At 37.1% G+C, this 25,420-nt stretch overlaps 1 protein-coding gene across 1 annotated transcript in view; it reads left to right on the top strand.

Moving 5' to 3' along the window:
• Positions 1 to 25,420, top strand: part of NRG3 (neuregulin 3) — a 684,293-nt gene that overhangs the window by 449,933 nt on the left and 208,940 nt on the right. The window lies entirely within an intron of this gene.

Genomic DNA, 25,420 nt, shown 5'->3' on the forward strand with positions numbered 1-25,420 from the left:
TTCCTTTATTGCAAATTCTGTTCCTTTATTGCAAATTCTAGAATTTCTTATCTCCCGATCTGTTAATAGTTTGCTAGATCCTGCAGGTGCCTCATGTATGTAATTTAAGTTCAATTCACAGAGCAGTTGATATAAACGTTTAAAGTAAGCTAGATTTGATTGAAAAATAAAAAAAAAATTCATACAGACTGTGTCAGTCATAGCAAGGGGAGGTGTGGCTAGGACTGCATAAACAGAAACAAAAGTAATTTAACTCCTAAATGGCACATAACTGAGACTTCAGAGGATTGATATATACACCAAAACTACTTAATTAAGCTAAAGTTGTTTTAGTGGCTATCGTGTCCCTTCAGAATTTGTACCATATCAACCTATACTTATTTATTTTTCTTTTATACAAGTAATGTATTATTGTCTCAATATGTAGAATGTGTATTGTTTCTTCATCCTGAGAATTACTGTTGAGAAAAATGGATATATTCATACTACAGGGTTGAAATACAGTATAGTTAAATTATTTTTAGAGATAGACATAAAGTTGTTGAGCTTAATGTATTACTCATTTATTTTGCCTTTGTTGCCTATGATTACGTTCATTTATTGAGAAAATATTTACTAGGAAGGAGATATTGTTTCCCAATGTTGCCTGGAGTGCACATACAAACACGTTGTTACACACTTAATAGGAGACATGTACAGTACAATTATAGACATTGTCAGGCATACAATATATACAATACAATCAGCAATGATTGCTGTTACTTTTTATATTGAAGGTAGGTGGATGCAGATATTTTCAGGAACCTCAAATCTGATATTCTCTGGCAGGTTATTCAATATATGTGGAGCTCTATAGGAGAATACTGTTAAACCAACCTTTTTTGAAGACGAGGAAGGCAAAGTAAGAATGAGCATATTGCATAGACAGTGTGGGTGTTTTTTCAGAGAAGCGGTTGTAAATCAGACAAGAAAGGTAAAACATGTTCAAGGTAGCCATATTAGATGTTTCCTCATATCACTGCATGATACGTTACTGTATTAAAAAAAAAAAAGAAAATTATATGCCATTTCACACTGTGTGGTGAAATGTTTTGGGGGAACTCCTTTTCTAATACGATATCTAAGCAGGCTTTATTTCTATACATATCGTATATTTCTATAGCGTATATTTCTGTACGATAGTTTTTCAACATGTACGTTGAATGCCAGATAAAGATCCACAAATCAAAGATAGTGGTATAGTGTCATAATGATTAATTAGGGATCGGTTTGTTTATAAGCAGTTTGGACAGATAAAAATTGAAATACAACCTGGAAAAATACATCCAAGACGAATAGATTCTATATAATCAGGATACTGAATCTATAGTGATAAAAAATACATGTCATAGCGTAATACAATAAAAACAAGAGTAAAAATGTGGTGCTAGTAGCAAACTCACAAACGTAGGTGGAAAACAGGCTTCTCACCCCACCAGGGGTTAAAGATAATTTGATAGTAGGTCTGAATGGTACGGAGATCTTCAAAGGAAGTAAGAAAAAGAACCATACATGGTGAAGTATGTATGAGAAAAAGAACCATACATGGTGAAGATTTATTAGAATGCACTTACAGACAAGTGGACGTATACAGGCATATCTCCACTGGCAAGGGGAATAAAATAGCAGTGTAGTGGGTCTGGAGGGATCCAACTCGGGCCGCAGGAGAAAGCAAGTAAAACCAGTAAAAGAAATAACAATAAAAATAAAATGAATCTATTCCTAGTAGAGTTTAACCAATTTTCCTTGTATTAAAAAAAAAGAGAGAGAAACTAATTTTTAGCAATTCATGTCTAGAACTTTGCAGAATATTTTTTTTTGTATCTGTTTTATTCTGCACAGAAAAATAATTGGAACTGTATCTTACTACTTCTTTGAACAGCGTAAAGCAGCAATATCTCGTTAATGGTACTTTGTGTATAATGATCGGCCAAAGCAACCACTGAGTCTTGACATCTGTTTAAACCTTTTGGAGAATAAGAGCCAAGCAATGAGATTTAAGAGTCTAGCAAGGTGAAAGAAGTAAAGATATTTAAACACAAGTAACGGATATAGAGAACTCCATTCATAAAAGCAAAATGTTTTGTAAAATCTCCCATCTATGCAGAGGCATACCTAGGGTCTCCAGCGCCCTCATCATAAAAAAAAAAAAAGGAATTTTATTTTTAGAGCAATCTCAATAATTTTTTACTGTCTGTATTTTCATAGTGGGCATATTACTCAAATGAGGTTTAGGCTAAACAAAGAGATGGGACTCATTTTACATTTTTAAAGGTGCTGTTACACATTGTATGAATCCTATCCTATCCTATGAATCCACCTTGTAAAGGAAAACTAAATTATGCCCAAGGAGTTCAAACAGCTCCTGCATGCATAATGCAGAAGGAAAAAGATGCCGGATATGAGATTTCCGGTGGCAACAAAGGCAACATCACATTGGCCGAGAGAGTGCTCTCTCATACTTTTTCAACCGCATCTGCATTCCGCAACTGCCGAATTCTGAAAGGCCGCATCCCGCAGTGGCCCCAGGGTAGTCCAGCCCTGCACCCTATTACACACCGGAGTCTTTACTGGTGTCACTACATTTTTTTTTAAGCTAACAAATACCTTGGTTGTGACTGATGAGCTCAGGCTGTGTGAGTATAGTGGGGACTGCATGTGAGGTGTCAAGGTGTAATGGAGACTGCATATTGGGTTGTCTGTGTGTAATGGCTACTGTTTGTGTGTGATACATTTGGCTGTCTGAGTATAGTGGAGACTGCATGTGATGTATTGGGGTGTTGGGGTGCTGTTTGAGTGTAATGGCTATAGTTTGTGTGTGACATATTTGGCTGTCTGGCTGTAATGGGGACTGCATGTGATGTATTGGGTTGTCTGTGTGTGTTAGGAATAGTTTGTGTGTGATGCTATTGCGCTGTGTACATGCGATGGAAACTGTGTGTGAGCACTGGGCTGGCTCTGTGTCATGAGAATGTCTGTGGTAATTTTGTACTGTCAATGTGTGATGGACACTGCTTCTGTTTGTGATGATTTGGAGCTGGCTGTGTATGGTGGAACTGTGTTGGTCTATGAATGATAGTAATAACCCCTGATGACTAGATAGCATCATGTAACTGGTTATCTGTGACCTGTATAAAAGTTGGTGGATCCTAAAACAACACAAACTAAAATTACTTGTTTCATTCTCACACAATATGTAAGCCTGGATACATGCATATCATTTGCTCAAAAGCTTCCACTTTGTTACTTACTGTCTCAGTAGTAATGCCACTGTCTGGAATATCTGCTCCATTCACTCCCTCATTCCCTATGCCAACTGCAGGTAGGTAAGGTGTCCCTAGTTCCTCTGCAATCTCCAGGCAGGGTAAGTGTGACTGCACTCTATGCTTACTTCCACCCCTCAACCATCCCATCCCTGTCTATATTCCCCTCTCTGTCTCTATTCCTCTCTCTTCTATCCATCCATGTTTCTCATCTTCTATCTATATCTCTCTCCCCCTTCCATTTCTCCCTTCCTGCTTTCATCCATTTCTTTCCAACCTTCTATCCACACCTACCTTCTCCTTCCATCCATATCTACTCCCATATCTTGCCCATATCTCCTCCTATCCAAATCTTCCCCCTTGCCAACCTGCCACCTCCTATCCATATCTCACCCTTTGCCAACCTGCCCCCTCCTATCCACATCTCACCCCTTGCCAACCTGCCCCCTCCTATCCATATCTCACCCCTTGCCAAACCTTCCCCTCCTATCCATATCTCGCCCTTGCCAACCTGCCCCCTTCTATCCATATCTCCCCCTTGCCATCCTGCCCCTCCTATCCATATCTCCCTCCTTGCCAACTTCGCCCTCCTATCCACTTCCCCCTTGCCAAACTACCCCTTCCTATCCATATCCCCCAACTTGCCAACCTCCCCCTCTTATCCATATGTCTCTCATTCCCATGCCCTCAATATCTCCCTACCTATGCAATCCTCGCCCCTCTCCCATCCTTCCCATGCAGCACTCACAGAGCCAGCTCTCCTCACTTGCCCCCCTCCCTGCCGTTTTGCCTGTCATGGCAGGAGGGGGGAGCTCGCTGTCCAGAGCGGCTTTCTGTCTGTGTCATGCTGAGTGTCGGTTAGTCACGTGACACCCGGCGTTCCTTTCCAGACCGAGATGGGGAGGCGTTTCCCTTGTGTATTGTGCGTGCGGTTCCTTGGTGGAGTCGCACACTTCTTGGGGGTGTCGAGGGCACATGCCGAGTAGGGGGTGCAAAAATCACTGCTCACACTGCCAATTGATTTTTGTGCCCCCTCGGCTTGCTCCCGTGGTGGGGGCCAGTCTAGCCAACCCCCACGGTACACCCCTGCTTCTAGAAAACCAATCTTAGATACTTTTACACCTATTTAAAGCAAGTAAAAAAAAAAAAGTTTTCATTTTTGTGTCCCTCTATGTCACCATTCACCCCTCTTTGACCTAGATGGCTTATAGGCCATTGCACTACAACGTAGGGGTAATTGTAATTGTTATTCATTGCAGATCAATTTTCAACTATTTTCTAACTAGAGTAGGCTTTTGCCAGAGGCTGAAATATCTTCTGGATTATTTTTATTTTAGTCTGCTCTCTCTATGTGAAAGCAACTAAATCATTTACACTCTGTTGTACTATATGAGGTGCACATAGTATAGAATAAGAAATACACCCTCACATCTAGGTTTTGTTGTGCAAAGGGGATCCCAATACATTAATCCAAAATAATCTACCCCAGTTAAAATAATGATATACGACAAACGTTGACTAAGCTACTTTGCTTCCTGTTGTTATGTGTATAGCAATAGCCAAGGGAAATAAGTTTCTTTTTTATATATATATATGTATACTCTCGTAGCTAGATATGCTGTAACCAGAGAATCCCTGTTCTACTAGTCCAAGAAGAAGTAAATAAATCATGTTTATTCCAATCTCTAGCACTCAATGCAAATGCTACAAATTGACTAACCACGTTCCTCTAATCAATATGATCCATAACTCATTTTATGATAACTCAGCAGCTCAAACAGATTTTTTTTTTAAGACAATGATATGTATATTGATCCAAGGAGATATCGGATTTCGAAGAACAATTGTTTTCATTTTTTTTTGTGGCATAATTGGAAATGGCTGCTATTTTTTTTATGCCCTCTTTTGGATCAACAGCATATAATTATAGGTTTCAAAGTTGATCTTGATGGACTTTAGTCTCTTCTCAAACTAGATTACTATGTAATTAATATGAGTTCATCACTGAATTACCTTGATTCTATAAGGATGGCTGGGAAATCTTAACACTTTACTTTTAATTATTTTGTGTTTTGTGTTTTGGAGAGCAACAATAGCAGGTTTTAGTCAAATTTACTCAAAATCAGCGAGGGTTGGAGATTTTTTGTTTATGGCTAATTATCTTGATTTATATGTTTCATATATCCTATACATGGCTTTTATCTCATGCATTACATACATTTCAAAGAAGATATTTTGGAATGAAATTTATAAAATATATGTTTTTTCATTAATGAATATATCTCACTTGAGAGGTATGACATTTACAAACTGCAACATTATTTGTTTGTTTTATTCCTATCCTTCATTTATAAATTGACCTTATTAATGGAGTCTTGCCATGACAAGTGAAGTTAAATGTCTTGTCAATTTAGATCAGGTTCCATATAGACGAGGTATAGGCAAACTTCAGCACTCCACATCCTGTGGACTACATCTCCCATAACGCACTTCACTTACAGCCTTAATGCTGGCAAAGCATCAGGGGAGATGTAGTCCACAACATCTGGAGTCCCAAAAGTTGTCTACCTCTGATATATACCATAGATAATCTTCTACTTTAAATAATAAAAATGTCAAAGACAGAACATAAAATATAAAAAAAAATACACTAATATCAGTATTAAGCTGCAATAATATACAATAAATATGTGGAGAATAAAGAATGTGGCAGAAACTTCACAGATCCAAACATCTATTTTATCACTTATAGGAAATTGCATTAAAGTTTGGATATTAGAACATTAGTCTCCACATAGCATGTGTTAAAGAAGAACTGTCATTTGTATTTTTTTACATGATGGTCAACAAATATGTATTTGTAAGGTGTGAAAACCTTTACAAATACTCTGCAGTCGGGCACCTCCATCTTAGATCCTTGTCAGTCATTATTATAAGCTGTGTTGAAAAATTAGACAATATTTGTATTTCTCTCTCCTTATTTACATTTTATGCCCAGTCTGTGCCTTGAATGAGAGCATATGTAGTGGCTGGTAAAATAAAAAAATGAATACAGTGATTAAGCATACTTTAAAGAGTTGGTAAGGAAAGGGATAGATGATCTGGAGTCCTCTACCTTCCTAAAAAACATATGTTAATGCCAACTCCATCCTGTGTTCTGTGGGTTGGAAAATATAAGGTTTCTATAATGCTTCCTGTCTCTTTCCTATTTTATCCTGAATCTACAGTATTTTATACTATATACATAAATGTATACACATAATAAAAAAAAATAATTCTGTAGTGCCTAAGAAAATACAACTTGTTTTATATGTTATTATAAAAAATAAATAGACACAATATTAAATTTAGCCTTCTGTGACAAATGTTATAAAATTAGTATGTTGTTGAATAGCCCATACATGTTTACCTGTTTTAAATATATATTATTATTATTATTATTATTATTATTATTATTATTATTATCCTAATGATCTGTCCTTTAGTAAACAGACAATTAATAAAAATAAAAAAGTATATGTATGAAAGGTTAAGAGCAATCCATAATTGTGTTCATGTTAAAGGGAACAGACCCACTAAGACTTACAATTAAATTCTGACAATGTCTGAAAATACTTTGATTAAGGAGCACTGCTTCATTCTGTGTTTCCTTTATCAACTTAAATGTTGCCTCTATGTAATTATTGTAAAGGGCTTTATTTCCTGTTGGGAGAAAAATAAAAAAGTAAAGCTAATATTCTTTAAAAACCTGCTGACAAGCAAACTTAACAAAATAACATTAATCAATGTCCATTGAAATATTCTTACTTTTTTTCATTCATTGAGAAGAAAGAAGAATTGAAGAAATACAAAGTTCTCTGTAGAGCAATTCTTTATTTTCGGCACAAACATCTAATGCATATTGTGCCAAAAAGGTTTAGGATCTCTTGCAGCATTTGTGGGCACTGATCTGGTATTCTCTTACATTGTTAAGCATGTCCAGGAGTTGTTTGTTTATGAGTTTTATAATTCGTTTAGTGACCTGGATAGAACAAAACTCTTCTTGGGAGTTATTGACTTCCAGCCAAGGTATTTGATGGCCTCTACGGGAAAATTTAGAACTTCATTTTGAATTATAACAAATTCAATTCTGAAGATACTTTGAAGAGAAGTGGAAGCACATTGTATAATGCCATCTAGTGAATTTTCTTTATAAATCCAATTTAAAGGGAATTCTGAAAGCAGAAAAATAGACATTTCAATGATAAATATGATAGTGAAATAGTTTGAATAATATTTTGTATTGGATTTCCAGAGGATTTGAAACGGATCCCCTATACTCCGGCTGAGTATATCAATTACAAATTTCCCGAGTCCCAAGCACAGTAGTGATTATAGCCCAAGTTCCCTTAACATCAGCCTATACGTGATGAAGGGTAAAATGAATCTGTTTAATCTGACCTACTGGCCCACTTGTATACAAAATCAGGAGGCTGGAGAACACTCCCGCAAAATGGCTTCAATTTAGAGTGTCAGCATACAATACAAAAATTAAGAAAACACATAAAAATACATCATAATCATATGGGAAACAAATGTTATATAATCGGATAGCTTGAATCTGAGCTCCCAAGTTGTCCAAATATCGCTCAGGTCCATGCAGTGTAAGGGAAACACCACCGTATCAAAGTTCTGACCGGCCACACACATGGTAATATGCCCAAAACAGTTCCAGGGCATTTGGTGCTTTCGGGAGTTCCTGTGGCCGCAAAACAGGGTGCTCTGCCTGGGTCTTGGGTAGCATTTGTTCCCCTTAGTCTCAGGCACCTTTCCTACAAAAAGCGCTCTCCTGGAGGATTTCAAAGTCATTCAAAACCCCGGACCAATTTGTCCGGGAGCCATACGATCACCTCATGCCGAAAATATTTCCATAACATTCGCGACTAAGTCCTGCTGAGGTGACCGGGAACCCCCACAAAGTCCTCACACCGAATTTAGTTACATAACGATCGCAGCTAAGTACCGCTGAGGACAATTTGTGGGTTTCTTCATGCGAACGGCCGCCAGGGAGCTAGTGTTCGATTCCATTCTAATGAAGGGAAAGTGCCAAACCAGGGGCACCCAGGGAAAGCTGGTAATGGAGGCTGGAGAGATTTAAATCCCAAACAGGGTCTTTGTATGTGGCCAAGAGTCCTTGGGCAGGAGGCTAGTTAGTAGGCTTCTCCAGAAGTTTGTGACAAACGTCCAGTGTAAGAAGCAAAGTCTGCTTTAAAAAATGCATGCGTTTTACATTTCTTGATATCCCCTTTATTCTATATTCTTTGCCACTTTGCTTAGATTACAAAATCGGAAGTAACTGCTAATAATATTAAAAAAAAAAATGTATTGAAGGAAAGGAGCTGATTTAATACCTCAACTCTGGTTAAAAAAAAAAACGGTAATGTATTTAATGTATTTTAGATAGTGTTCTTATGAGAGTGTTTAGAACTAAGTAAAGCAACTGGTATACGGTTAATGATAATAAAATAAAAAAGGTATGTAAAAACAGCATTTAAAATGTCAAAGCACAAAGCACATTGCAGATAGGGGTCAAAAAACTGTCATGAGATTTTTTTTCTCATTTTTTGCTGCCCTTAAGACATTCTTGTAAGCAAGGTTTACAGAGAAATTAAATGTGATGGGTTTAGAACAGTCAATCATGCTGCAGAGAATGGTATTTGGCAATGCTGGCGCCTTTAAAATAAAGTAAACCATATCATTCATCTATATAGTTAAGTACCTCTGGAGATTGTTTACATATGCACAAGATGAAAAGTCACAAACTTTGCATTAGAATAAATTTACATTTAGAATAAATTAAGAATTAACAAATATATTTTGTATCTTATTAAAATATAGAAAACTCAGTCTTTCTAGTAATACCTACAATTAGAGTAACTAGAGTATGTGCAACACATAATTTAAATTTTTCTTTGTTCAAAGGACAGGCTGCATTCTTTATGATGTTATATGATCTTGCAATTTTAATTTTTTTAATTTTAATTTTTTTATTGAGGACTTTAGCCAAGACACTGGAATAGAAGTTAAGATTTTTTTTAACAAGTTTTATATTACTTTAGACTCTAATACATTGTCAGGCAACCTTCACATTCCACATGTTGTTGATGGCTGTAAGAGCATTATGGAAATGGTGACCATTCCCATCATGTTTTCTGGGACACATGTCATATATACACATTGATGGGCAGCACATGAAAAGGGGTTGCCCTGCTTTAACATACTGGAATGAGCATATAAGTCTAGTAACGCAAGCCTGTAACCTAGTGGTGTATCCTGTATCCTAGGCTCCCTCGCCAGCGCCGACCGCTTGGCTTGTCAGTTAGCCACAAGGCTAAGAAGGCGTTTGCCCTGAGCATTTGGGGACGTCTTTTTTCCGCCCCTTGGAAAATGCCGCCCAAGGCAAATGCCTTGTTTGCCTCGTGACTAAAACGTCCCTGCTGTAACCCTAAGGTACCTCATCGCTTTAAACTTGCCACTTAGACCTGTACCACATCTAACATAAAATGCTTACTCTGATATACTCCTCATGTGAAAATCGCAGCAGCCATACCATTTTATTACTTACAACATTAGCTAAACACATCCTGTATTCACTTGCTTTAAATTTTAAAAAGGTGGCAGCTATTCTTTTGTATAAGCCAGTAAAACATGCAACTGGTTTCAAGCCTTGACTCTCAAAAAATAGAAAATGTGCAATGTTCTCGATGCCATGTTAATGTTATACTATGTTTACGAATTGGTCTGCACCAGCTTTCGTGGCAGTGCAAATGTGTTTGTTATTCCTGTGCATGAATAAAATAAAAAAATATTCAAAAAAAAGGGTTGCCCTGTAATATGTAGAATTCAGAAGAAGGTGTATAAGATTAAGCAATTAGGCAATGAAGAATCCTGTAGAATATGCATTATACATACTGCAGAGCAACCGTTTTCATAATTATGACAAAATCATATGTGTCCCTGAAACATGGTGGATCTGGTATCCCTGATTATGGGAGATCTAGTCCATAATATCTGGAGTGCTGAAGGATGCATACCCCTGCTAAAATATAAATCTAATTTGATTGCCTTTCCTACATGGAGCATTTTTTACTCACAAATTTAATAATTGCAATACAATAGAGTAAGGTAGAAAATATAAAGTAGTATGATATAGTATTGGGTTTAAAATATATATACTTTTTTAGTTCAGTGGTTCTCAAACTTGTTAGGTTCAATACACCCTTAATATTTTCATATTTTTCCAAGACGCCCCAAGTTAAAAAAAATTCTAGGTCATATATCTGTACAATGCTGCGGGATAAACAGGCGCTTTAGTGAAATATAAAGTGTTTGTGTTTGAAGGGGTGCTTGTATACAGTTTTAGTGTTTTAATACAAGGGTGTGTTTGTATGTAATGTTGCCGTTTTATTGCAGGGGTGTGTTTGAATTTAATGTTCACATTTAAATGTGGATGTACATTTGTGTATGGATGTGCATGGGCAAGAAATTCGGTTTGGTTCGGCACTTCCGAAATTCGGTACTTCGGCAATACAGCACTTCAAAACTTCGGTTTGGTTGGGCACTTGAAATTCGGCACCTTGGCAATTTGGCACTCTGGCTGGGAATTCAGGAATTTGGGACTTTGGCACTTCGTGACTTTGGCAATCCTCTGACCATACCCCTACCCCTAATCCTAACCCTACCCCATAACCCTAACCCTACCTTTACCCCTACCCCTACCTCTACCCCTAACCCTACCTCTACTCCTACCCTACCCTATAGGGTAGGTGTAGAGGTAGGGTTATGGGGTAGAGGTAGAGGGATAGGGATAGGGATAGGGTTAGATTCCTGTCATCATTCCCTTAATTTTACCTCCCTCTCCTGTTTTGCCACTTTCTTAGAAATCCAAAGCACTTCGGAACTTCCAAAATTCGGCACTTCGGCAATTTGGTTCAGTTCAAAACTTCTTGAACTTCGGCAATTCAGGACTTCGGTAATTCAGGACTATAGCAATTCGGTTCGGCACATCCGAAATTCTGCAATTCGCCACTTCGGACATTCGGAAGCATCCGAAAGTCCGAATTGCCAAAATTCGTCCAAATTGTAATTCCGACCTAAACAAATTGCACATGTCTACATTTGTGTGAAGTAGTTGTGTTTGATTGAAGGGGTATGTTTGTATATCATTTTGGATGTTGAATGCAGGGGTATGTTTGCATGTAATATTTGTGTTAGATTGCACAAGTGTGTTTGTATGTTGTGCTGGTGTTGCAAGTCTTTTTCATGCACACCTAAATGCAAATCCACAAAGGCAGATCATATGAAAATAGTTCACAGATTTTTAATGGGGCTGACTTTCACTGCATTGCATTGTGCCATGATATTACTAAAATGCTTGTTTTGAGTAAAAAAATTACAGTAAAGCTAAGAATAATTTTCTGCATCTCAAAATATCCAGATAAATAGTGATGTCCCGAATGGTTCGCTGGCGAATAGTTCCTGGCGAACATAGTGTGTTCGCGTTCGCCACGGACGGCTAACATATGCGATGTTCGGTCCGCCCCCTATTTTTTTTTTTGTGGTCTTTCAGCCAAATTTACTCCAAAGAACTTTCCCACGCTGTGTAAAATGACACAGAGCACTGTGATTGGATGGCTTGAAATCCATCCAATCACAGTGCTCTTTGTCATTTTACACAGCGTGGGAAAATTCCAAAGAACTTTCCCACGCTGTGTAAAATGACAAAAAGCACTGTGATTGGATGGATTTCAAGCCATCCAATCACAGTGCTCTGTGTCATTTTACACAGCGTGGGAAAGTTATTTGGAATTTTCCCACGCTGTGTAAAATGACAAAGAGCACTCTGATTGGCTTAAACCAGCCAATCAGAGTGTTCTTAGCCTAATTGCAGGGTGTGGCAAGTCGTTATAAGACTTCCCCCGCCCTGCCGAACTCAGTCTGCGCAGAGCCCTCCGTGGGTGAAGATGGATTTTTTTTTTTTTTTTAAATTGCGTCGGTTATTATGGTTTTTTATTTGGCCTTTTTTGGGGCTGAAAAAAGAAGATTATAGAAGAAAGAAAACATTGAATGGTAAGTTATTTTTATCTAATTTATTTTTACAGGTTTTTAGTTAAAGGTCCCCCCTCATTATTTTTAGGGTGAGGGGTGTAGGTAGGGTAAGTTTTTTTTTGGGGGGAGGGGGTTACTAGGGTCCCCCCCCTTTGTATTTAGGGCCCCCAACCACCGCTCAGGGGTCCCCCCCTTATTGTTTTTTTTAGGGCCCCCACCCACCGCTCAGGGGTGGGGGCCGTGGGGGACAGTAGGTCCCCCCCTATTGTTATTTTTAGGGCCCCCACCTACCGCTCAGAGGTGGGGGCCAGGGGGGGACAATAGGGCCCCCCTTATTGTTCTTTTTAGGGCCCCCACCCACTGCACAGGGGTGGGGCCTGGAGAGGGGGAGGACAGTAGGTCCCCCCTCATTATCTTTATGGCCCCGCGAACATTATGGTTCGCGAACATTTGCGGAAGATCGCGTTCGCGGTTCGCAAACCGAAAATGTTATGTTCGCAACATCACTAATGATAAATCCTAAAATAATTCTTCAAATTTACATTTCTCTTACATCTAAAGCAAAAACCATGCAGTCCCTCCATTCTACGTTCATCAGTAGCAAAAAACATGCAGCTGTTGTGTATACGAAAGATGCAGTATGATTTTGCTCTGAGTTGTCATATTTGAAGATTGTAGGTTTTCATTACATTTCCTATCTGCTAGGCAGCAAGAAAGCAAAAAACATAACTTACATTTTGAATTACTTTGAAAATGAGCTCAGTACTCTCACTAACATTTAAATTGTTCATGGAAACGTTATGGATATTGACAGCAAACGTCAGAAGATAAAAGCACATGTGCCACCAATATTCATGATATTATCACTGTTGAACATTCCAATCACCATAAACACTACAGCATTATGTAAGTAGTGAAGCCATTTAGTGACTTTAGTTGTTATGACCTTATTTGAGCAGGTTCCTCATCAACCTATTGTTCCTGTAACATTTTGTATTGTCTAAATTATTGTTAAATTTCCCTTTTGTATAGTATTGAAAATTTCTGCAGAATAAGTTGGCGCTATATAAATGCCAAAAATAATAATAATAATAATAATAATAATAATAATAATAATAATAATAATAAAAAAGGTGCTTGGAGATCTACTTTAATGTTTCTTTAGTGTTCTTTTGAAGCATGGACATTACATGCACAATGTAATATACTAAAAGAAATTGCATTTATTTTATTTATAAACCTCCTATGAGAAAGACTCTTTGTGAGCCAAAGCATCACTTGTTGGTTTGGAAATAATCCCTTGAAAATGACTTACCTCTCTTGCCTTGTCTGGCTGTTGTGCTAATTAATTTTACGAGTCCTTTTCATGCACACCTAAATGCAAACCCACAAAGGCAGATCGTATGAAAATAGCTCACAGATAGTAATTGGGCTGATGTTTGCTGCATTGCATAGAGCCATGATATTACTAACATGCATTGCAGAGAACATTGCACAAAATAAAATATGATTGTTGCCTTGATCCTGATAGCTTATGTGTTATTGGTGCACAATAATATATAAGATTGGTAGGAGGTCAGTACACTTTGCTTAGAAAGGATTCCAGTTAATAAAAATAATTGATATATCTGCTTGTATTGAGAAGGTTTCAGGCTGCATTCAAAGTAAGGGGGTTGACGGAATGTCTAATTGCGTAAAGCAAACAGTTTCAGAAAATGAATCCATCCAACACGTTCTTCGGAGACAAAAGTGGATAGGAGTTATGACAGAATAGAGGAAAGGTCAGAAACAGAACAGAGAGTATTTTTTTTCATTTGATTGAAGAGTGTGTTTCTATGTGCAATGGTGAAAATGAAAACAGTAAAAATAAGAAGCGCTATTGAACTGGGGCTCTTATATGGATTGAGATACTAAAAGAGATTGACTATCTATCAAAAGTTCCATATAATTAACGATTCAGAGCTATAGAAAGCCTAATTTATTTGGTTTTAAACAGTACATTTAATTAGAAACATCAGAGTGCTTTGTATATTGTAGTGTATATCACTTTTAATGGTCAACTAATAAAATTATGGATTTTATTAGTTCGTAGCTACTTATTAGCTATTTTTTATTTTACCAGTTTTTGAGGCCACTCAATTTTATTTTAGGTATCTGCATAGATGCACAGATTGTAATGTTTAACTGGATTCTAATTAGAGTTATATGTATGAATATTGTAAGTATGGGTTTCACTGTAGTTGTTTTATAGCAAAATAATTAGAAGAGGGGCTTGCAGAAACCACTAATAGTGTAGCTGTCACATGGATGTCACTGAACTTAATTTCATGTTGCAGAGGTGATGTGTGCACTACTACTGAATGAAGGATCATTTCTTATAAACATCTCTTTTAGTCATTGGGTATAAAGTGACTAAAGTCGCTACATTCACATAGTGGTGGGGGAAGCACTAGGGCAAATATTCCCCCCTGAGATACTAGGGTAATTGAGGCCTACCTTAAATACCAAATGCCTGAATCAAGTCTATTAAATAAAATAATGCCCCCCCCCCCACACCCTATTGCACATACTAGAAATCTGCACTTGTGGGCTGAGCACGAAATACACCCCCTGTACATGTGACTTTAGCAACCCAAAACTCTGTTCCTGACTGCCTAATGTCAATTCTGTGCATAAAATGCTTCCATATTTAGCACACACTGTATTGCTGGCACTTAACGCATTGCACTTCTCAATCAAGATTTGCCTGTAAGGGGAAGCATGGATGTCCCTTTCCTCCCTCCTTCAATGGTATGAGCCCTCGCACCTCTCTGTCAGCTCAGTAATGCTATTTAAAAAAATAACAAAGAAAAACCTTTTTTTCTCACACTCCCAGTCTCATTTCCACTGTCTTCTTACCTCCCCTTGCAGCTCAGATTGCATGTATGTGCTCTGAGCCAGTGAAACGGTCCAATCACAGACTTCTTTATGAGATGCCTGTGATTGGATGGCATGAGCCACTTGGGTGATGTTGGGTGGAGGCGTGGAAGGCAGCACTGGGAGCTCCATATGGCGCTGAATTCCAAGTAATTAAAAATATATTTTTTGCAGGTTTACTACAAAATGTATCTGGGGGGCTAATTAGTGATGCCCAATAGGACATTTTACATTTAAGAAATGCACCTCCCCCAAAAGCATTGAGTAACCCTTTTATTGATTTATTGGGCAGGGCACGGACATCAGTGCCATTGCAGAAACTGCATGCCTAAATATGTAGGTAGATGTCAATGAAAATATATTTGTAAATTTGTGTTTGTGTGGATGTCTGTGTCCACCTTTTATAATCTTTCACAAAATTCAGCAGTGCCCCTTGCAAATTTGGACTCTGCATCTGCCTTTATATTCCAAAGGACCCAATCAGTGTGCTCAAGTGGCTACTTAGGTGATGACATCCTTTACACAGTAATAGTGTTCAGACAGAAATTGGTCACTGGAAATTTTGTCAGAATTCCGTAACTAGGCAACTCTGGACCATAATGTTTCACAGGCAAAAAACAGTCAGTCCAATCAATAACATTTCATCACCTAGACCATAGTGCATGAGCAAATGTTTAATGAGCACTAAGCAAATTCTAAATGCTTAAGTAGATTTCACCCAAAATCTACCCTTACCTGACCTCAAATTTGCCGTTATTAGTGATCTATAGAGTGATAACAGAGCAAAATTTGATAGCAAGGGAGAAGTAGCTCCAAACATCTCAATTCTATTTTTAAGAGATTTTGTTAGAAAAACATTTTCTTTCCTTTGCTAAGTTTTTTTGATGGTTCTATGTGATGTGATGTGATTGTGCGGTGAACACTTCATATACTAAGAAATATATTATTATTTTTTAAGATAGCGCTATTTTAATTAAAAATTATATTCGAGAAAAATACTTCTTAACCAGCAACTCTACAGACAAGCACATAATATATATTTTATTTTTAATTATTTATACAAGCAAGTTGCTACATTTTGCTTATTAACCAGGAAAATATACAGTATGAAGAATGTATGGAGAGCGAATGCATCAAATATGACCTCCCTGGAATTTGCACCTTTTGAATAAAACATTAAACAGCACCTATTACATGGTTTAACTCTTCTTCCATGTGATGCTTCATTTACTTTAAAATTTATACTGAAAATGTTGTTAATTGCATCATAGTATTGTTAAGTCAAGGCACGGCCAGGGCACACATTGCAAATGAGAAGAATAGAAGGAAATATAGCTAAATTTCTTGCCTGTACTGTATGCTTACTCTATACTGACTGCATGGTCAAAAGGTATGCGGTTAGTTTTCCAATGGCTTCAATGTGGCATATCTTGTACAATATGTGTGCAAAAGAAGTTAATACAACCTTCCGGTGCTTAGCTTTACCAAATCTAGTGGCTGTGCAGATACAAAGCATCAAATTGATGTCAAGGCCAGCAGGCCTTTAAGAGGACAGAGGTCTATTGAGAAGAGCAGACAAAGAGTTAGGCATGAGAAACTCTCTAATGGTTGTACAAAATTAGTGGAAAATCAGTTTCCACAGTAACTTAAAATGTGTACACATTTGCCATTCATGGAGTTAAGTATCCTCCCTGCTGCACTTTCTAAGACATAAGGGAGAATGGGCTGGATAGATATGATAAAAACTGGAGAGCAACAAGTACCTTTGTGCTAATGTTTTATAAGAGTTTTCCCTTGGCTGAGTTTTTGAATAAGCAGGGTAATGAACCAGTAAAGTCATGCCTGAGGATCTAAGTGGCTTCCTACAGCCTGCATCATACAGGCTTGGGTTCTTGATCAGAAACTTATGAAGGTAATACTTAACATAGTGTAACAGATGAGTGGATTGAAACTTCTCTGAAGAAGGATTGTTCATAGCCATCAAATCTGATAGCTTACATTGACCCATCAGTTGAAACTGTCCAACGAGATGGCTTGCAGACCCTGTCCAATGAGATGACCTGCCTTGGGACAATCAAAAACAGCATTCTAGTGCCACGGGAGGTAAACATATTCTTATATGAGAGACATTTCCTCAGGGTTTGGTAGCATATAAGTGTAGGGCTATGTTATCACTTGTTGTGTTGGTTTGTAGTAGAAGCAGAGGTGAGGGAAAATCAGACCTCTTGAAAGAGAGATTAACCTAGATGTTCCCTATTCCTTTTCAAAAGTATCTTTTATGAGAATCAGCAAATAGTATATTGGATAAACAGATTCAGAATTTTGGGAAGTAATGTCTTTTTGACTTTTCGACTGTATATAAACAGCAAAATAAGCATATGCTGTACAGTCAAAAGACAATCTCTAAAGGGTAAAAGTCAGCCTGGCAAAAATTGGGGGATCATTTATTCTGTGCAAATTGGGCACAATGGGAATAATTTTAAAGCCAATATTTGCTAAATAATCTTGTTTACAATTTTTTTTTTGTGTTGGATATTAGTTTCTTAACCTCAAGTTGCACGATACAAATATTAAGATCCTGACACTTCTCTGAGCCTATTTTAAATCCTGAATCCAGTACCACACTTAGCAAAAAGGAAGGTGAGATCAGCATGATATGTGTGTGCAATTAAAAATCTTTATATATTATCAACATATTCCACATTACTGTGCAATAGGAAACAAAACAAACATTGAAGAGGTATAGAAGTATGTCAACAGCAAAAACATAGAGCGCATACTTAGTGTCCCTAAAGGGTAACCTCTTGTATATCTGGTGACTGACAGATAGCAGTCATTAAACTCCCACATTTAATTTGACTTTTTCACTCACACCTCATAAATACATATTTGGTAAATGTAGGTCTTGAGTAAACATAGTAGAAATCCTGGAGGTAAACATTCCCTTTAAATTAGGTTATTCTATCAATTTTTTATTTTTGTACTGGTTGTTAAACACAAACATATTCATAAAAACTGAATATGAAGTCATAAATATGTCTGGAATGGTGCACATATGGCATAAAATCTCATTCTGTCCTTTTTTTGAAAAGCTGTCCCTATATGAGATGATATATTACAGAGGTAATGGTTTTTGAAAGATACATTCATATACCCCACAAAAGTGATGTGATTCTAAAAAGGTTTAGGAGGAAAAAAAATATATATATATATATATATTTATGGCCATTTCTTCTTTGTTTGATTTTTTTTTTATTAAAATTAAAAAAATAGAAAAAACAAAGTGTCATTGAATAAATAAACTATTATTTTGTAGTACTTACAAATATGTAAAGGAACCTTTATGAACCTAATTCTCGTTCTTAAATTTGCTGCAATGTAATATGTCATTTTTCTTTATTTCTGTGAAAATGCAAATAAGTAAATAATGTAGGCTTATTTGAAAAGAGTGTGTACAATATCAATATAGTCTAAGTTAAGCCTACAACCAACTATGTTGATGATCACATGCCTACTGAAAAGGTGTTAACAGCATTTTAGCGGGACAATTTAACACATGTGATTTTAACACCCACAGTTCTTGAAAAGGACTTGAAAATATGTTTCTAACAAATAACCACAATCTCAAAATATTTCTAAATGTTAACACATAAGCAGGCTAAACAACCAAACACCTTCTCTGTTCTGATGACATGTACAAGCAACATTACCTAATGATTCCCTGTTAACTAAACCAATTAATGAACGAAAAAGCTCAGTCTCAGACTAAAATATGACTAATAAAATCAATAAGCTAATAAACACACCTGTGCAAAATACCTACAGTGTTTTTCAGTGTTTTATTTTCCCCTACAGAACGTAACATTGTAAGATGAAAGCTTGTTAATAAAGTGCCACTCTCACGGCTTGGGTACTTTGTCAAATTCGCCAATTTCCCTAATGGTTACATTGCCCTGGGGGTCTGGTGGCCGGGAGGAGGGCAGATTTAGGTCCCTCATGGGCGTGGCCATTTTGATCTGGCGGGGTCCTTTACTAAGCCGACGTCACTGCTGTACTCTTGCTTATGCAACTTTAATACTGTGCGATCCTCCATATATACAGTAATTTCCCTGCAGCCGTCACTGGTGACAACTGTCAGGATTGACTCTTAGACTCCGTCAGCTGGAGGAGAAATACAGAGACAAAGTAGTCCTTACTTTTTCTTTGTATATCTTTTGATTGGGTTGAAATTTCAGTGAAATTCAAACACAGTAAAAATGTGTATGTAATAAAGATTCTATCTTTATGAATTTTTTTTATTTATTTTTTTGGTGGTGGGGGGGGGGGGGGGGGTGACAGTGCCACTTTAAGATGATCTATAAATGTATTAACTTTAAATATCTCTTGAGCTTACTCTCTATTTTGTGTACTGTGTTTTTCAGGCAGGAAAGGCCTGACCTGGTATTTTAATTCTAGGCCATTTAGATCTAAAATAGATTCAGTTCAAGAGTGACATCACCAGGATAATGTCATGTGTGATGTCATCAGGATAATGCAGAGTCTAGCTAAACCTTTTTTAGATGCTCCAGAGTTTGCAACACTCATAGGGTAACTTACTAAGTCTCTTTGCCCCTTTTATTTAGTGTATTTTCCACTTGTGTTATGGCTTAGATATAAAACAAAATAAGGACACCAAGTTAACAATGATGTAATAGAGTCTAGAGTTAAAGCTTTTTCTATTTCTATATGTGAAATAAATCAATAATGGTGAAGGTGTTGATGCTCTAAGCTTGCTCACATAACCAGTTAGGGAGAAAACAACAACAACGCCTTGAAATACATGACCTACAGTATATCATGCATAGCAACCATAAATCATCAACATTTTATGGTGGTCCTCAAAGGAACTGGAAATAGCATCACCTATCCAGTATCCTATTATTATGAGAAGAGAAAAAAAAAAAACTCTTTAAATCATCTTGTAAGAATAGCATATGCTGACAGGAGTTTTTCAACTAATGCATTATTCGTTTCGAAAAACAGGTACGGCAGCGTAACGCACTCTGTTCTTGTCATAAGTTGAAATCCATGTGATAAATGAAACAACACTCAAGCAGGAGGTGTCCATTAAAGTTACACTACATTAACTAGCGTTGTGTGAACGCTGTTACTACTTAGTAATTTCCATTAAACTACTGTTAAACTTTATAGGATGTTTACCATAATGATAAGTTAATGGACTCACACACAATGCTGCATAATGTGACGGCTACTCTCATGTTAATATTTATCAGCTGAGTGAAATCTATCATTTTTGCTCCTTGAAAAAGATGTATTAAACTTCATATTTTCTGAGCTTTTATGACTTTATGTGTTGCCACAAAAGAGATAGCAGCATGGCTTTCTGGATGATGGAAAGTGCATCGTTTGCGATGTATTCATTTGAGCATTGAGCAGAACAGTGCTCTGTAGCCCATTAAAAGCTGCCATTCCAACCCTCACACTTTAGATATATAGACTAGTAATTGAGTGTAGAGAGGCATTTGCCGGATTTTTCTGGCATGGAAGCATTCGCAAACTAAATGACCTGGTTAGAATGTTTCTTAGCGTTAACAAGAAAATCTGTTTGATGCTCATATTGTTTTTGCCTTATCCAGCCTTTTAACATTTCTTTTCATTCCTTGCATTACTAAAAAATGGAATGGTCTGCCTTGTTTTGAAAATATTAATTGGGCCAATCTACGATTGGCGTTATTTTCTTTTAACGCTCCTAGTTCTGTTTCTGTTTTTTATTGTACAATATTGACGTCAGCCTGAATTGCAGATTACACCGGGCTCTAGAGAGGTAATAGTTAACCTTGGTACTGTATTACCTGCCAGCAAATAATTTCCCATAATGCTCAGCAGCTGAGGGCTAAGGTTGGTTAAACATCATGGGATATACAGGTCACAAACCAGTGCAAAGTTAGCCATCATCATTAGAGAGATTGACTAGCCTTGGCATATTAGTGGAAATGAATCTAGAAAAGGTGTGTGCTATGCTTTGCCCTGGGATTTCATTTATTTCTTTACTTTGGTTTGATTTTGGGCCTACATCTAATTTTTATTAATTGTTTCTTCTGTGTGTAAGAGCAGTGGTTCATACAGCAGTGAATTTGTGTGCTGGTTTTCCCATGCACTGAAGCTTCATTCAGGACTTTTTCTGTATCAGTATAGTTTATAATTATTTATTATTCAGCAGAAAATACACCACAGCAAACACATTCTTTCCATGTATATAGCGAACTAAGCCTCTAATTGTATGTCCTTTCCTGTCATTATATAGGAAATAATTGATCTGCCTCGGATTTAGTAGCCAGAAAAAAAAAAAAAAATCTCATGATGGAGAAAACACAAGTGAAGGTTCATTAGCTCCTGAAGACATCGTAGCAACAACCTACCTGTATGTGTCTGCTATTACTTACCTCTGGGAATGCTTGTTCACTAACTAACCATTATACTTTAGTTCCTGTTTTGTCACCTTTTTTATTAACTGCTAGTCACTTGTTGCACTATCGCTGAAGGGACACTCTAAGTTGACATAGTGGTTATGGTTCCAACATGCACATTGCACCATCCCCTGGTTCTGTGTTAAACCATTTTTGAGTAGTCTAACACAAACTGAGGGTCACCTGGGATACAGTGGGCCTGGCTTTCTTGATTACTATAATGCTATTTTAGAAGCTAAACTTACACATTGGTCATAACAGTTTTGTCTAAATTTGGACGGTGTTCATTGACTGTGCATGTCAGCTGATGTGTTCTAATACAACTGTATATTGCTAATGTGGAAGTTTAACTTATACTTCAACCAAAGCAATACATGGTGTGGTTAGGGCACTTAGAGTATCCCTTTTAATACATGTACTTAGGCTTTAAAGGGACACCATAGGCACCCAAACCAATTCATCTCAATGAAGTTGTCTGGGTGCCATGTTCCCTCTGCTTTAACCCTGCAGTGTGTCACAGTGCTGTTCTGCAGGAATGGCAATGTTTACATTTCAGGGTACAAATGCCTCAGTAACTTTTATACTGACAGCCAGTAGAGGCACCTCCACAAAAATAACCAAGTAAAGCTTGGCTATTTAAATTGGATGGTCTCATAGAGTGCAGCATTTTGTCATGGATGCGCACCAGCCTCCGGATGTCTTCTTATGAGATGATCTCAGTCAAAGAGGTGGAAAAGCAGGTCCTAGACCAAGCGTGTTGAGAAATGAAAAGTAAGCAAATCTCATACAATGTGGTGGACATTACTATAGGTACTTAAAACTACGTATCTGCCTTCCTAGGACTATACTGTTCCTTTTAGCATGATTATCAGTATTTACCTTTATAGAAGAGACCTGACGTCTCCTAGAATTTTATTTTCCATTAAACCAGCCACTAACGCAGATATTTGTAATGACCAAAATATTACTATAGAACCTGGTTTAACCCCTTAAGGACCAAACTTCTGGGATAAAAGGGAATCAGGACATGTCACACGTGGCATGTGTCCTTGAGGGGTTAAACCCCACTACACATGCAAGGGAAGTAATTGCCATTTTATTACAGTAGCTAACCATGAAACGGATTGAAATACTGCAGAATCAAGAATTCATTTGAAAGACATAAAAAATATGTTGGCGTGGTGTAAGAATACATTTTAAATAATTTTTTTTTTTTTTATTGTTTAAAAAAAATACAAACAGGTATTTTTAAAATAAAGAAACAATGAAAATATTCGTTCCCAAAACTCCTCATTAATAAGAGAGAAAATGTGGATTATTGTGGCAGCAGCAATATATGACAATTTAACATCTCACCATGGAGTAGAATGTATCTATTCATAAATTAATTAGACTGCTACTATGGTGACAAAGAATGGCCTACTTTACATCGCTGATATTAGCCTTAAATATGTTGAGGTTTTTATTTTACACCAGGGACACGGATGCACACAGTGAAAATTCTGTAAAGTGGATTAGATTATGCAATCCCGACAGGCAGGATCATTTTCAAAAGGTAAATTCAAATGTCACTAAAAAAAATCCATTTTAACAAACAGAAAAGGGAAATAATATTAAATCATCATGTAGTTTATTTTCACAGTACAAAATCATATATTTAGAAAAAAATAGGGTAGAGTTTACAATAATACCAAAATGTTAATTATTTCAACTGGACATAAAACCTGGAGATAAATTTAAAGTATGTCATTGTTTGAAAAAATAAATAAACATGTGATAGGTTAAAGCTAATTACAAGATCAGCTTATAACTGTTAACTACTAAACTTTTCACACACATGTTAATGTAAACATAAGTATTTTAAACCTTTTTTACATAATTTCTCTCACTTGAATCTGGGATAAGATGCTAAAGATTGCTAATACAAAATATACATTTTCTAAGCATTAAGCCTTTACTGAGCTACCTATACGTGGATCAACTTCTATGTTAAAAGACGTAGTGAAATCTAGGTAAGCAATGTCTACTGCACCACCCTTATCTATTATTTTAGATAGAAACATAGAATGTGACGGCAGATAAGAACTATTCGGCCCATCTAGTCTGCCCAATTTTCTAAATACTTTCATTAGTCCCTGGCCTTATCTTATATCTACGATAGCATTATGTCTATCCCACGAATGCCTAAACTCCTTCACTGTGTTAACCTCTACCACTTCAGCCAAACCATAGACCGGTGAAGAGCAGGTCACTGTTGCGGCATCTACATTAAATCACAGATTAAAAAATGGACCAATATTTAAAGATAAAAATAATGATTGAACATACTTTAAAAAAAATAAATTGTGATTCTGTAAATATCTTCATGCATCCATGGCAAGGAAACATATGTGGCACTCATCTGCCATATGTTTACAGAAAGCAGATAATATTTAGTTTAAAGGGAAACTATAGTCAGAAAAACTACAGCCTATTGCATTTGTTCTACTGAGTAGAATCATTCCCTTCAGGCTTTTTGCAGTAAAGACTGTCTTTTCAGAGAAAATGCACTGTTTACATAACAGCCTAGTGATAATTCCACTGGCCACTCCTCAGATGGCTGCTGGAGGTTCTTCCTGGGGCAGTGCTGTACAGTGTACAGCACTACTATTCAGTGTCTCCACCCTCTGCGTGGAGACACTGAACTTTCCTCATAGAGATGCACTGATTTAATGTATCTCTATGAAGAGATGCTGATTGGCCAGGGCTGTGTTTAACTTGTGCTGGCTCTGCCTTGATCTGCCTCATTGACAGTCTCAGCCAATCCTATGGGAAAGCATTGTGATTGGCTCATAGAATCACTTCTGATGATGTCAGCCAAGCAGGCAGATCAGGGGAAAAGGCAGCAGCTGCAGACTTGAATACAAGTAAGATTTTACTATATTTAGGGAGGCAAGGAGGACCAAGGGGGCTAGATGGTGGTTTTAACACTATAGGAAATATATGTTTCTGTTACTGACCCTATATTGTTCCTTTAATTCCCAGATCACCAGTTGATATTACATAGATTATAATACCCCTTAAGGACTGCGGGCGTGTTATGCCATCCTTGGAGACCCGGCTCTAAACACCAGAGGGCAACATTGCACGTCCACACCGTCCAGGGGACTTAATTGCGCGCTGGCGATCCCACGCCGGTGATCACGATGGGGAAACTTACCTGGCATCCCAGGGAGTCACCCTGCTGCTGATCCAGCCCTCCTGGGCCATGTGATCACGAGGTCCTTGAGAGGAACTCATGATCACATGGACGGAATTGCCGTCCATAGCAGTGCCAACAGGGGGAGTGCCTGGAATGACAGGTAGTCCCCCTGCTGCCTGAAAAAAAGCTAAATAGAGTTTTAAAATGGTGTAAAATAAAATAATATATACACTTACACATACATACATATATACACATACAGTGTATATTAATATCAAAATACACATAGAATTATATTAATTAAATATATATAGCTGAAACGTCGACTATTGGAGTAAAATTTGAATCTTTTTACAAACCCTGGGAGTGCTGACTATTTTTGTTTTATATATATATATATATATATATATATATATATATAAATAAAATGTTCAAAGTCTGGCACTCTACCTTTAAATAGAACCGCA

The sequence above is a fragment of the Pelobates fuscus genome, chromosome 10 (assembly GCF_036172605.1).
Source record: "Pelobates fuscus isolate aPelFus1 chromosome 10, aPelFus1.pri, whole genome shotgun sequence".
Taxonomy (NCBI): Eukaryota; Metazoa; Chordata; class Amphibia; order Anura; family Pelobatidae; genus Pelobates; species Pelobates fuscus.